General features: G+C 40.0%; 1 protein-coding gene across 2 annotated transcripts in view; it reads left to right on the plus strand.

Moving 5' to 3' along the window:
- The window catches only part of LOC113240192 (GATA-binding factor A-like), a 57,397-nt gene that overhangs the window by 10,190 nt on the left and 32,842 nt on the right, over positions 1-14,365 (plus strand). The gene's annotated exons all lie outside the window — the stretch shown is intronic.

Genomic DNA, 14,365 nt, shown 5'->3' on the forward strand with positions numbered 1-14,365 from the left:
ACCTCCTGACCAATAATGATACGAAGCTAGATCAGCTACAGTTTAACGGTTACATCACATCACTATTCGAGATACAAACAGTCAAAGTTAACATCCAGCAGCTTCTTTGGTGCTAAATCTACAGTACATTGGTGTTGGTCACTACGCTCAGAAGTTGACTTAACATTTACGATGTGCAAATACTTAGCTGCTGAGCCACAAACGACCGCGTTGGCAATACAAAAAGTGCATGAAGTCATTGTGCACCGACAAATATTGTTACAAATTTTTTGACACTGCTTGAGCCCATTGTCCCCATTTGTGGACAGCATTTTTTTTTTTCATAAAAAATAAAATAAATTTTTTTTTTCTTCATAATTTTGTCATAAGTAAGCTATTTTCTAAAGGTTCATAAAAAAAATTTACTTTCTTTAACGCAAATTTGTATTTGGGCGTTAAGGGGTTAGACATCACAAAATATGGAGGTGTAAGTGTATGTTTTTAGAAATGTCAAAATTTGAGTAGGTGCCTATATAGCGAACTGTCTATCGGAATAGAGCTCAAAAAACGAAAAATTTTTGGCCGACCTGTGCGCCAATTGTGTGTAAAGGTTTATTTATATTTAGCACCCACGGGTGCCAGCGGCCACGGTCAAATTAAAGTTACGCCCGATAACAAACAATGTGGCGTGGTAATGAGTGACGTCATGGCGCAGGCATGAGGTGCGCTGGCGCCAGAGCTTCCTGCTTTGCAGTGCCACTGGCTCGTCCCACGCGCAGGTATGCACAGACCACCGGACGCTACGACCTATGTCTGTCACTTTGTGGACCAGCTCCGCCAAATTCCGAGCAACTCTCTACTGCTAATAAATATCAACGTTATCTGATCTCCTGATCAAGGCGCTGACCCATTTCCGATAGCATGCGTCATCCGGTATAGCACCTCTTTTATTACTTTTTTATTTTAATACTTTCGTCCTAAAAATACTTGTTCCCTAAATGAGAATGGATCATTAGGCAGATTGGAATTTTATCAGCAAATGCTTAGTGGCAATTTAAAGGGACCCAAAAATAAGTACAATAAAATGAACATCGAATCCGTCAAATTCAAACTTGTATTCTAAATTCAAAAATGAACGCTCAATAAATTAATAACTGTAAGTAGTACTAGTTAAGTAAATATCGAAACACGCAAATGTAAAGGGACAAAATATAAAATCGCACCCTTCACGTCCGAAATATAAAAAAAAACTAGTGTGTATCGTTTACAGTGGGTGAAAAACGACTCAATTAATAAAAAGCGCATAGTCATAAAGGTGTGATGTGTGTACCCGCCCCTGACCAGTCGGAGGGGCTAAGAGCAATCTGTCATCCCATCGCGTCGCCACTGACGCATGACGGGCCGGTGCCGGGGACGTCCGGACAAAAACCGTCGAAGACGTTTCGCACTCCGCCGTCATCGCCACGGCATGGCAGGTCCACGTAAACTATGATGTAAGCATTTTGATAATAGGCTTTGCATAATTATTTTATTTTATCGATAACCCGTTTCAAATTTCAACCGATCATGATATTTGTATCTACACAATTATCTAAAAGAAGAAGAGTGAAGTGAAGAAAACCTCCAAAAAAAGTAAATAATAATAATAATTTTATTTGAACATCTTGGATCAACGCGTTAGTCACCGGGATGAAGTGACGATGGACGCCTTGCATTGAGTACCTTTGGCTGCCTGTAGTCTACCTACAGACCACCCGAGATAGCATTGGCTATATGTCTTGAATAGTGTTATCTTTATCAGTTTGGTATTTGACATCGCCTGCCAAGCAATGTCCAAAGTATTTGAATTTGTGTACCTTCTTCAGAGGTAACCCATTTAAGGTGATCCTTGGTACATAAAACATTGCTTTGCCGGGAAAAAACAAAAAAACTCGCTTTTGACACGGTCTATACAAGGCCGTGATATTAAAAAAAAAACCTGAAAAGACTTGACGTCATTGGTACACCTGTATATTACGAACGGCCAGTTCTTAAGTTAGTGTTTTGAGAACTTCGCTTCGCGATCGTCGATATATTTTATCATAAGTACTTACGTTACATTTCGGTAGTTTGAAATCCTTAATTACCAGTGTAGCGGTATGTAAACTTGCGTTACAAGCCGCCATGCCTCGAGCGCCATATTCGCTTCGAAAACTCGATTCCCTTCGAAAGTTATTCGTTATTTATGCTAATGCAAAGAGGCGTCTGTTCTGCGTACTAGCGTATGTGTTTCGACAATAATATATTTTCCATATAAAGCGAGTGCCATTATGAAAAACGTACGTGTAAGTACATGTGTAAATTAAGCATCTTATTGCTAGAGCTAGGACACTAGCGGTCTGTGTCGTTATATACGGTCATTTGAATACGTGGCGTGGAAGGCGGCGACACAGGCGCAGATCCGCCTCCGAGCGACACGCTGCGCTATTTGCATAATGTTGTATTATTTATAGCTTATGTTACGTGCCCGAGTGACCAGAATGAACGCTGAGATATAGTGCGATAAATTCGACTGATAATTATTTAAATGCTTTCAAAATTCATATCACACCTAAAGAGGCTAATCCATTCACCTATTGTCATTTCCTTGATGTTGCCGTTATCAGCTTCTATTCAGAAAGTCAATTGCAAGTATCAAAAGGCGCGGTCGGTGCTTCGGCGGGAGGTAAAAAACCGTGGCGCCTGCGCATTAGAAGTCGGGTTATTTATAGTGGGATTATTGGGGTTGCCTCCGTCCCGCTCGCGCCAGCAGCAACGGGTATAGAGCCGTCCCGGTCGCAGGACAATTAGCCAGCCCCGCCTGCTGCGATAGCTCAATATCCCTCACGGTTTTTGTCTGTTTTGCGTAACGTTTGGCGCGTGCTGGGGCCTTTCGCTGCCCGATTGCCGGTGGCAGAAGCACGTCGGTCGACGCATTCCTGCTCTTAATGCGCGAAGCCTTCATCTGCTGTAATTACAGGCTGCGGTTGTAGGTGCGGATATAATTTGATTTTACTTAAGAAATAATTTTCACATCAAAGACAAATAATCATTTATTCCATAGGTAAAATTTTAACACTTCAAAAAGTCATTTTTAAGCTACTTTTTAAGCTACTGCTCGTTCACTACGCTGACTTCCCTGAGAAGAACGAGCAAGAGACTCTGGGGATTGCCCTTTTCAAATAAAAAAAGTTAAATGCTATGGAATACATTTTGAATCATAATTGTGTGGAATCTAAAATCATGTTGTCTTACCATACATCTTTATCTAACACATAGGTACTCTTCAATTTTGTAATGTGACTTTTCAATTAAAATACTTTTAATGTAAGTTTTAAACTTAGGAAATGATAATCTTAATATATGATCCGGAACCTTATTGTATAAACGTATATACAGTTCCCCATAAAAGAATCATTTAACTTAGTCCAACGAAATCGTGGTACTCTGAGTTTGCACATAGTTCTAAGGATAACATTATGGATATCTTCTTTCTTAATGAAATGATGTTATTTTTACAGCCGTACAAAATATTTGAGTAAATGTACTGTGATGTCACAGTCATGATACCAGTCTCCTTAAACTTTTCTCTAGAGCAACTCGAGAATCTAAACGGTACACGGAACGAATCGCTCATTTTCGCAACACAAATATGGTTTGTTTATCTGCCGATTTACCCCACATGAAAATCCCGTAGCACATTATACTATGGAAGTAGCTTAACTAGTCTAGCAGTAGCAACATCGGTAAGTATGCAGCATTGCTTAATCTGTTGGCAAAGGAAGATATATGTGGGAACCATTGAAGTTTACTATCTAAGATCACTCCCAAAAAGACAGCTTTGTTAACAAGGTCTAACTTTTATTTCTATGATTGTTCTAGTCGATTTTACATTAGGTAATTCAAATTTAACACACTTTGTCTTCTTGGCATCAATGATTAAATATTACCTTTCAGAGGGCATCGTTAAAATTGTCATAGTTAATGTCATGTTAGTAAACAATACTATTCCGCAAAGGTCTTTAACAAAGAATGGTACATCATTAATATAAATGAGAAATAAGAAAGACTCGAGGTATTGAACCCTGCGGAACACTCATTTTTACCGAAGAACCCAAAGAAGTCACTCCATTTATGTCTACTTTCTGAATTCTACCATTAAGTTATGATGAGACAAGTTCCAACGCCACAACGTAACAAGAGTGATATGGTCCACCCAATCAAATGCTTTTGAGAGGTCACAGATATCTCCAATACCGTTCTGGGAACTTTTCCAAGCATTAAATATATGTTTTAGTAGCGTTACCCCATCGTCGCTAGTCGATCTACCACTAGTAAACCCATATTGCTCACTATGAAAAACGTAATTCCTATCGAAATAGGACAGCACTTGAATCAACATAACCTTTTCGAATATTTTACTTAAAGCTGGTAGAATTGAAATAGGCCTATAGTTGCTAGGATCAACTTTCTACCGCTTTTGCAAAAAGGAATAAATGACCTTGCTGTGTTTTATCAAATCGGGAAAAATACCTTCATCAAGGCACCTATTGAATGCATCAACTAAATGTGGGGAAATTGGATAAATTACTGAGTCTATAACTTTAGTCCATATGGCCCAGAAATTTTCAGTTTTTTTAACATATATGGATTTAAAAGCTTTGATGAAGTCTTGTGGATTAACATGATGAAAATTAAATACACTACCACAAACTTTAACATTTTTCATCAATAGGAAAAGAAGGAAAGGAATTTAATGATTCTGTAGTGTTCACGGCGATTTCCGAAAAGAATGATTCGAAAGCTCAGGCTACCTCTTCTTTAGATTTTATAAGTTTGCCGTCTAATTCTAGAACTATGCCTATATCATGTCATTTAACCATGCCTGACTCTTTATTTATTTATACTCCAAGTAGTTTTAGATTTATTTTTTGATCGTCTACTTTTATCGCTGTGCAACTTAACCTTAGCAGCTACCTACACATAGGTACTTTTTTAAATATTTTTGAATTAGGAAATGAAACAATTTTTCCGGATTTAAATCGCGTATATTTGTTTTTTCAAACAAACCGACGTTTGGGGCCCTTTATTTTTGAATTATTTTTAACATATTCTATAAAACTGGAATTAATATTATAAGTTTTCATAGCGTATAGCTTACACAAACGAGACCTACTCTTATGGATGCCTACTGTTGCTCAGTCATTGAATTTGGTCTCCCTAAGGAAAGTTAGTGTTTTCGATTTAAATACATTATCAAATTCATTTTAATATTAGGACCCTCCGGCGGTCGTGTCCGGGGCCGGCGCAGCGAATTTAAACTAGTGTCGTTATTGTTTTGAATTCTAATTTCTTTTAATGCGCAATGACCCGGGTCTGTTTTTGAGTAGGAATATTATACAAAAAAAAAACACCGTAATAAGCCCAAGCTCGAGCCCACAAAACCCACGCAATGTACGAGTACGATGCCATCGCCACACTAACATAAGTGAGTAAAGTGCAAAACTAGTTTTCCCTCCCTTTGGGTCGGAGTACACGACCGAGCTTCACCGCGAGTCAACTTACTCAAACCATTACCATCATTATGTAGATATTTATGACATGAGGTACCTAGGTATGCGCGTGTCACCCGCGCAAGGCACTAGCAAGAGGTATCGTCTTCCTTTGCACTTATACATATGCACTTTCCAACGCGGTTTTTTTTCACAGTGAAGCTTTATCTTGGAAACGGGCCTTTAAAGGAAGGCAGTGCCCAATACGAGTATAGGGACGTGCATACAACGAATTATAATTATAGTATAACTATCGTTACGGAATAGCAGCTGAATACTATGTGAATTACTTTGTTTAGGCCGTACTCTTGACTCTCGCCGTGAGAATCCCACCGCCGAGTAATAAAAGTGAACATTGAGCTTGTAAATGTGTATGTTATTAGGAAAAACTACAGCTTAGCTCTATCGGTGGTCGCTGTCACCACCGTCATGAAAAACGTAAAAAAGAAGGTGAAAAAGCGTCTGTTTCTGCTCACAGAGAATGCTACGATAGCGATGCTTCACACATATTCGGGTCGGCACACACTGGGAACGGCAACAAGCCCGAACGAAAAAACATTTAAAAATTGGATCGACAAAATGCATGCGACCAGCGAACGCCTGCGAACGCCTTAGCTAAGATTGACTATCCATATAATTATTTTGGAGGGTTTACGAAATGGTACCAGAACTCCATGAAATAGACTTTCTCGTACAAAGAGCACAAAAGTTCTCAGCGAGAAGAAATTAACCAACAAAAGCCTCGATAATAGGATGAGGTTTACCGAGTCAACAATTGAAACTATGACCTTCGTGAGGAGTTAGTCGAGTGATGCAGTACGGAGAAATAATTAGTAGCATGCTATTTTGACTGGGGGCAGGTAGCGGCTTCTTGAATACGCACAGATAATGCGGAACAATGGCTTCGAATGAATGTTTAGAAGGTAGAGTTAGTGGAAACGACATCGTCCCTGGGCCAATGAAATATTTCTAATGGAAAACTCGTGAGAACCTACATTTGATTCATGTGGTATATTTTTGTTAATGCAGATGATTCATGCCCGCCGTGGAAATTGAGCTTATGCACACTCAGACCGGCACCACGCACACCACACCACATATGTAGTGGAACATAAATAAAAGGATTTATTTCTGTTCCACGTGATATAAAATACTTAGTAATGTTTATATTTCAACCTTTCTTGAAACAAATCCCAACAAAATGCATTTGATTTTAGATTTTGGTAAAAAGCAGAAACAGCTGAAAATGTAAACATTGTAACGGTTTAACATTGATTAAATTAATCTTTAATAAATAAAAAACTTTTCCAACTAATGTTTATAAAATTCACAAGGACGCAAAATCAACCTCGAGCAACTTGACAAACTTGTTAGTAGAAAATTAAATAAATTAATGAAAATCGTCTGTTACTGTTTTATTTTAAAATTAGAGCTAATATAAAAAAAATAATAACATACCAGACTTTTGAAAAAAAAACAGCATTCTTTTGTGGATATAACACTATACCTAACTGAATTTTCATTAAAAATGTTTTATATTTATTTTCTTTTTATTAACTTAATAATAGCAAAATGAAACTTGTACATAGATTGTTTTAAACAGAACAGTTCGTCCATAGGAAAATATTTTCTCTTTAAATTAGAAAAGCACTTAGGTATACCTAAACAGAAATAAAAATTAAACATAGTCCTTTTAAAAGTGATTACTATACAAGGCGTTTGCGGCGGCGGCTTTCTCTCAGTACGAATACGATTAGTATGAGCTTATAGAGGGGATTGCAAATACTCCACGCACCGTGATTGCAGTGAAACTGACCGGTTTAAGATGAATTTCAAATATTACAAACCCATGCCCATCAACATTGGATAGTGAATTCGGTGTCGGCACCGCCGCGCCGCTCTGATGTCATAATGTGGAAGCGCAAATTATGGCGGAGGCGGGGCGCTGGTGGCGCGGCGGGCACGAGAGGCAGGTTTAAGAATTTTTTTTTAAGAAATTTTTTTGTTTTGAAAAAAAAATTTCGCGACTAATTGACAATTATCTGTTAACTTTAGCGTATCATGAGTATGTAGTAGCTGCTCGCAGAGGTGGTCGAGGTGTGGAATAGAAATATGGATTTATAAAATAAGGCTTATAATTTTAAGTATAACTTAATAATAAAGAGTACAGGTAAAAATAATAAAAGAACCATGAGGGTTTTCGAGGATCCCTGCCTTATACTTAGAACCCTTATGAGTTCACTGTCGGTCCATCTTCGACATTCGACTTTAAAACGAATACTTCCCTAGCATAATAATGATGTTCACCCATGAACTATACTTCAATAGTTTACATTAAAAATATATTACCAGCAATTTTCTACGGAATGCCAAATGCGTAGTAGGAAAATAAATCTTACAATTGTTAGTTCATTCGTGTAGGTATCAAGTTGGAGTTTATTTGATAAAATATCTAAAAATACTTGCTTAAACCAACTCATTTTATCGATTCTACTTAAGTAAAATAAAATCTTTATGCCAATTGGTTGTGCAGCTGATTGCGAAAGGCTTCAGGCGGACCTCGACAGATTAACGGACTATTGTAGACTGAATCGTCTTGATCTGAATGTCAAAAAATGCCAAGTTATCACGTTCACCCGGAAGCGTATTTTTCTGTCTCACAAATACCATCTCAATGATACCTGTATTCCTAGAGTCGAACTCGTCCGCGATCTGGGTGTAATACTAGATTATAAGCTCTTGTATACATCGCATTTCGACTTCATTGCTCAGAAATCTTACAGAATGCTAGGATTTCTTCATAGAAGTGCTAAATCTTTTCGAAGAATTGAATCTTTAAAAAAGCTGTATTTTGCTTATGTCAGGAGCGTGATGGAGTACGCAGCCCCTATATGGTCTCCGTCTTATGTGACTCATATAGCCCAGTTAGAGTCCGTGCAGCGTTGTTTCACACGTAGATTGCACTACCGCCTCAAAAGGGAAGATGGTTACTTCGACAGACTTAACTTCTATCAGCTAGATTCTCTCGAAGTTAGACGTCTGTTGTCTGACATGAAGTTTCTATATGACGTGGTTAACTCCGTATTGGATTGTCCTGAATTAACGGCTTGCATTGGTCTGTGTGCCTGTCCAAAACGCACGAGGCATATGCACTCCTTGTGTACGACCTTAGCCCGTTCGAATTACGCAAAACACTCTGTTTTGCAAAGAATAATGCGCACTTATGAGGATAGATTTAGAGACGTGGACATCTTCCATTTAAACCGCACTCCATTTCTAAACATATTGAAGGATCATCCCCAGTTTAGAAGGCAATAATTATCAAACAAACAGAGCACAGACACACACACACACACACACACACAAACACACACAACACTAAAACATACTTACACTTACACCTTTATAATTTATATAATAATAATGTTATATTTGTATGTAATAATTTAATAATATGTAGATTACCATTAATTTAAGAACTTAATGTAAATTTTCAACATGTTTGTTTTTCGATTAGGCTATAGATTAACGCTAGATAAAGTAACGCTATAATTAAAATGTAATATGACAAACTTTGTTATTGGCTATATACGTATATTATTATGATTGTAAACGAAAATTAAAAAGCTGTAAAGTTTGCAAATAAACAAATAAATAAATAAATAAATAAATAAAAACATATTCAAAGTTATATTTGTAGATATTCAACTAAGCAATAGAGAAAAACGATAGAGATGAACACAAATTATATAAGTAATTAAAAATCGTCTGGCAAAAATGTTGGTACGGAATGTCGTGTGTTCGCGAGACTGGTTTGCACTTGAGGGGTTTCATAAAAGAAGGCTAATCTGTGATTTCTCAACTGCACACTTGATTGTTAATAGAAAATAGTACCATGGCCGGCTGCACTGGGCTGTCCGGCCTCAGAGCGCCTGCGCGGCGCCCGCGGCTGCGCTGCCGCTGCGGCGCGAGGACACAATTTATGAATACACGTGATTGCCATCCGCCGCATTCCTAAGATATCAATTGAATGGCGGCGCGGAGTTTTTGTCGCCGTCACATGAGCCCGGCTATTAATTGAGAGGCGATATCGGTCGCGGCAGCATCAAGCGAGCCGGCCCCGTGCGCAGCAGCGGCGCCGGCGCTTTACCGACACTCTCTATAAGGTTTCCCTGCACTATGTGCGATGAGATGAGGTACGGGTGTGATGGCGCGCTACCATTTTAGACGGTTTTTACGCTTTAGAATGAAGAATAGTCGCATACCCAATGGAGCACGTTCATAACATTTAGCTATTACCGATCAGGAATCAAATGGAGCGAACTAGTAGGTATCTATTTATTATGAAAAGCATGACAAATTATTGTTTTGAGGAAATTAATAACGGTTTTGTCCTCCCATCGAACCAGATCACCAGATACCCATCATGTTACTAGATCAGTACAATTGGATCAAAAGAGATTTTTTCCAATAAAATATGTAGGTACCAAAATGAAATCGTGCAACACGGTGTTCTCTTGATAAATACGTTGTTATTTGGTATTGAGAGATAACCCATCTAAATTATTCCAAGCATAGCTCGCGATCGCTGTGACGGTATAGCACTGTGGTGTGCACATGTCCACGGCGGCCGCGCGGCCTGTGAAGCGCCGCCTCGAAAGCCTTTCCGTGTTCCGCGCGACCCCGCGCCCCCCGCGCCCCCCGCGCCCGTCCGCACTGCTCGCCTACACCACCGAGCTGGAGGCGAAGAGACGGGCACAATTAAATCGATCGCTGATGAATTCTTCGGCTTGCTGGTTTGCCGCCCGTGCTTATCTATTGAATTTTGTTTGAATAATCGCCTCCCGTCTCGACGCTCGACGCGCGTCGCCGACAGTCGGTGTCCGCACACATTCCCGTTGCCACCGGTAGGTAGGTATACCACTCAGCCTATCTAATTATAACCTCATTAGGTACTAACTGCGTGTTACTCTATGTTATGTCACCTATAGAAGTTTATACTTCGTACGTAAACTTACGCTAGTGATTGTCGTCTTACGTGCACCTTCAATCCACTTGCAACATGTAGAAAACTGAAATGTATGGATAATTAATGGATGAAAATGACCTATTCTACACTTTTCACCACTCGCAAGCACTCGGACATGGCTACTAAAGACGTTGCTCGCCAATACTGGCGATGCATTAGTATAAATCCAACTGTAGGTACTTATTGTAAGTGACCAAGATTTATTTTTGAAAAAAGATTATGAAAACATTGTTAGCAATAAGAACAGTTCAAATAAGGCTTTCGGATATAATTAAACAACGAGAATTACTTTGTGTCCTACCTATAAGTCCTAACTAGGTATGTACACAGGTAGCCAGTCAATAATATTTTCAATCTCAACGAGTTTCGTTACAATGTTGTCCTCTTAACGCTTATATGTCACGTCTTTCGTAAAATTGCAAAAAGACGAAGTCAGTCGTAAAGTGAGCCCCGCCGATGATATCAGCCCCGCATTAGCCGGAGCCATCGTCGTCGGCTCTTGCGGGGCGCCCGCGGGGCGTGAGAGGTCCGGCGGGAGGGTTTACACGGCCTACTAATTGCCCCGGCGGTTGTCATCGAATTTTTTCCCGACACGCACCGGGAATGCTTTTATTCTGGCGACGGCGACCTGTTAATGTGTTAATCCACTTCGATCGGCTTGTTTCTCGGTTATAATAGCCAACAAACAAAGGCGTTCGTCCCGCTCTGGCGCCATGAGCTCGCCTTTGAGGCGACAGGGATGGCGCGCGTCCGCGGCGACGCGGCGCCCACGCTCGTGCCAGCGCATTATAATAACATTTGAATTATTAATAAGGAGCCGGCAGCCATTCAGTAGCCGTAGATTATGATCTGCTCGTTAATGCTTACCGCGCAAGTCCTTCGCCCTTTATCCTGGTCACTCGGGCGAAGTATCACCGTCGGGGCTGTAATCGTCCATTTTGGCTTTGCCATGACTCATTCGCAAGAGAATCATTACACAATAGGGAAGCGCCACGTCACCTCTTACAACTTGTTACACAAAAACTGTACACAAAAGAATTCTTGAGCAAAACATTCCTCTCGTAGCAACCCAAGGCACTGCCGCGGTGACGCTCCCTCATCGTCTTGCAGAATTATTGATAGGTACCCATTGACCTACCAACAAATAGGTAGGTACCGCATAAAATAGCATATCGGTTCACCGATAACAATGTGTTAATATGGTCGATTATTTGCAACATGATGTTCAGCTCGAATAAAACGTGATGTTTATTCAAAGTTTCAACGACCCGTAGGCTTGAAAGTTTCGTGAGGTTGTGACCAACTGCTTACTAGAAAACAAGTTATAGGCACTCAGGACGTAGACAAGGAGTTCAAAGCACAACTGAGATTGCGAAACTGGCCTAAATAAGTGTCGTTTTCCCAGCGGTTGCGAGTGGCCTAATTAATTACCCTCGTGGTACAAAAAACCCCGCGGCTTGTCGCGCTAAGAGCCACGGCGCCGGCGCAGGGCGCGCCCGCGGGGGTTGCGGTGCGAGGCGCGGGGTAGAGCGCTAATGCAGGCGCCACTCGATAAGCCGCCGCATGGGAAACTGTCTCCACGTCGAATGTCCCTACATCATTAACATAATCATTTCGATGGGCCTCTTGCACGGCCTCGGCGTTAACACGCGGAGCCACTTCACCCGTAGGTACACTTGCCGAGTTGATCCGCCGCCTCTAGCCAAACTAGATACTCTAACATAAGAGCGTTGTAGCTCGGTAGCGGCAGCGCTGGCGACTTTACTCAGACATTAGCGTTTATGGAGCCGGCGTCGATGCGGACGATAATAAAATAAAGTTATCGCAGCTCGCTTTTCATTGGCGCTGAGCCCTTCTATTAATGTGCAGCTGAAGGTAATCTCCGATTCGAGATTTCCAAATTACATGCGGCCGCCCGTACTCTACTAAAATACCTTCACAACTGGTTTATCGCAACAATGACATAATGCTATCAATTGAATGAATCATCGCTAATAATAAATACCGCTTCTTTTACGACGATGTAGCGAAGACGCAGGACTACCTACCTACAATCGTATTACGAAGAGGTCGGGTTCAATGCCCTTGGCGGCGGCCAACTTGGCGGTCTCATCGGTAACAAGGAGCAATGAAAAGCGCCATTCGAACTGGATAGACTTGATCTCGAGTAGGTACAAAGTAGGCAATGCATTCGTGTCGCAGGCTGTACTCAACAATTGTATTTATACACTCTATCAGCACTCAAATCTTACGTTGAACAAAATTCTACAGTTATTGAACGTATTTTCCTTTCACCTATTTAGCAAAATTGAAGAGGAGATAGACTACCAAACACAATTTGAGTAAGCATATCAAGGACAATTATCTCAACTGTGCTACCCACGTGCTACCATGCGACGAATGAATTTACATGGAATTTACCTATAGATTTTCGTTTGTGATTTCGTGTTGAGTAAATACCACTTTTGTCGCCACGATTCGAACTACGCTGTGGCACTTACTCAAAATTAGTTACTAATTCGCTTCCATCACCGTTTTGTTTAGTGTGCTCTATCGTTGCCGTCGTTACATGCGTTACAAAGCTTTCCATGTTCCATCTAGTCGTACGAACCACCTACGACCTGAAGGAAATCGTCTCACACTTTACAACTACCTACATATGTAGGTGCAACTTGCCTGTCAGCATACATAACATTATCTTTTTTGCTCATCCGAGGCGTGCATTTAGGTGAGCGACTTATTTGAGGTATTAGCCCTCCTTCATCTGTTACCTAATGTTAATCATAACTTTGTTAATTCATTTATAAACTTATTCTTATTACATTTGAAAATTGTGTATATTTTTGTCCATTTCATTGTAATTGTAATATAAAGTATCTAATTAATTTAGATTGACTACATTGCAAGCTGTATTCGAAATTCTATTACAGTTTTTATATACATGTCACACTACAAATTAAACTCATGTATAATAATCTCAGTACAGAGTACCTACCTACTAAAAAAACCAAACTCAAAAGTACGTGGTATTAAATCTATTTGCCAAGTTTTTTTGAAATCGGTTACCGGAAAGTGCGCGAACTCGGATTTATCCCCTAGTTCGCCACTGTACGGAACTTGACACAGGAGATAACAAAAATCGGTTTCTCTCTCAAAGTATATTGAAAGAGAAAAACGCCTTGAACTAGAGAATAGCAAAATCAACCATTAAAATAATTGCTCCTTATAATAAAATTTAGGCGCTATTTATAAAAATGAATCTTCATGCGTGAACAGCCACTCTTAGAGGTGGATGATTTTCTTCAAAATTAAATGGGACCTCTATGGAGGCACCCTCTTTCTAACAAAAAAGAATCATGAAAATCGGTGCACAAGTACCGGAGTTATCGCGTAACATACATACAAAAAAACGTACAGTCGAATTGAGAACCTCCTCCTTTTTTTGAAGTCCAATATTGCTTGACTAAAATTTTAACTGCTAAACGTATGCTGTTGAACGCCCTATAAAAAAATGTTAACTTACTCGATTGCTGCGGCAAAACCTAAACGAATGTGCTATTAGTGAGATTGCGGTGCACCGACCTTGCTCTTTACTGTGCACGATACGTACCTACCTATGTAGTTTAATCTTACTCTAATACACAATACCTCATTCACGTAAACAGCAAAATTTTGCCGTTGCACTGTGAGTGGGCCATTCGCTATTATTGCAACACTTCTTACAATTTAGATAACTACACTGAGACATACTTATCACTTTGCGCGTGCAAAACCGAAGCGCACAGCA

This window comes from Hyposmocoma kahamanoa, unplaced genomic scaffold (assembly GCF_003589595.1).
Source record: "Hyposmocoma kahamanoa isolate Upper Pololo Valley unplaced genomic scaffold, ASM358959v1 122, whole genome shotgun sequence".
NCBI classification, from domain to species: domain Eukaryota; kingdom Metazoa; phylum Arthropoda; class Insecta; order Lepidoptera; family Cosmopterigidae; genus Hyposmocoma; species Hyposmocoma kahamanoa.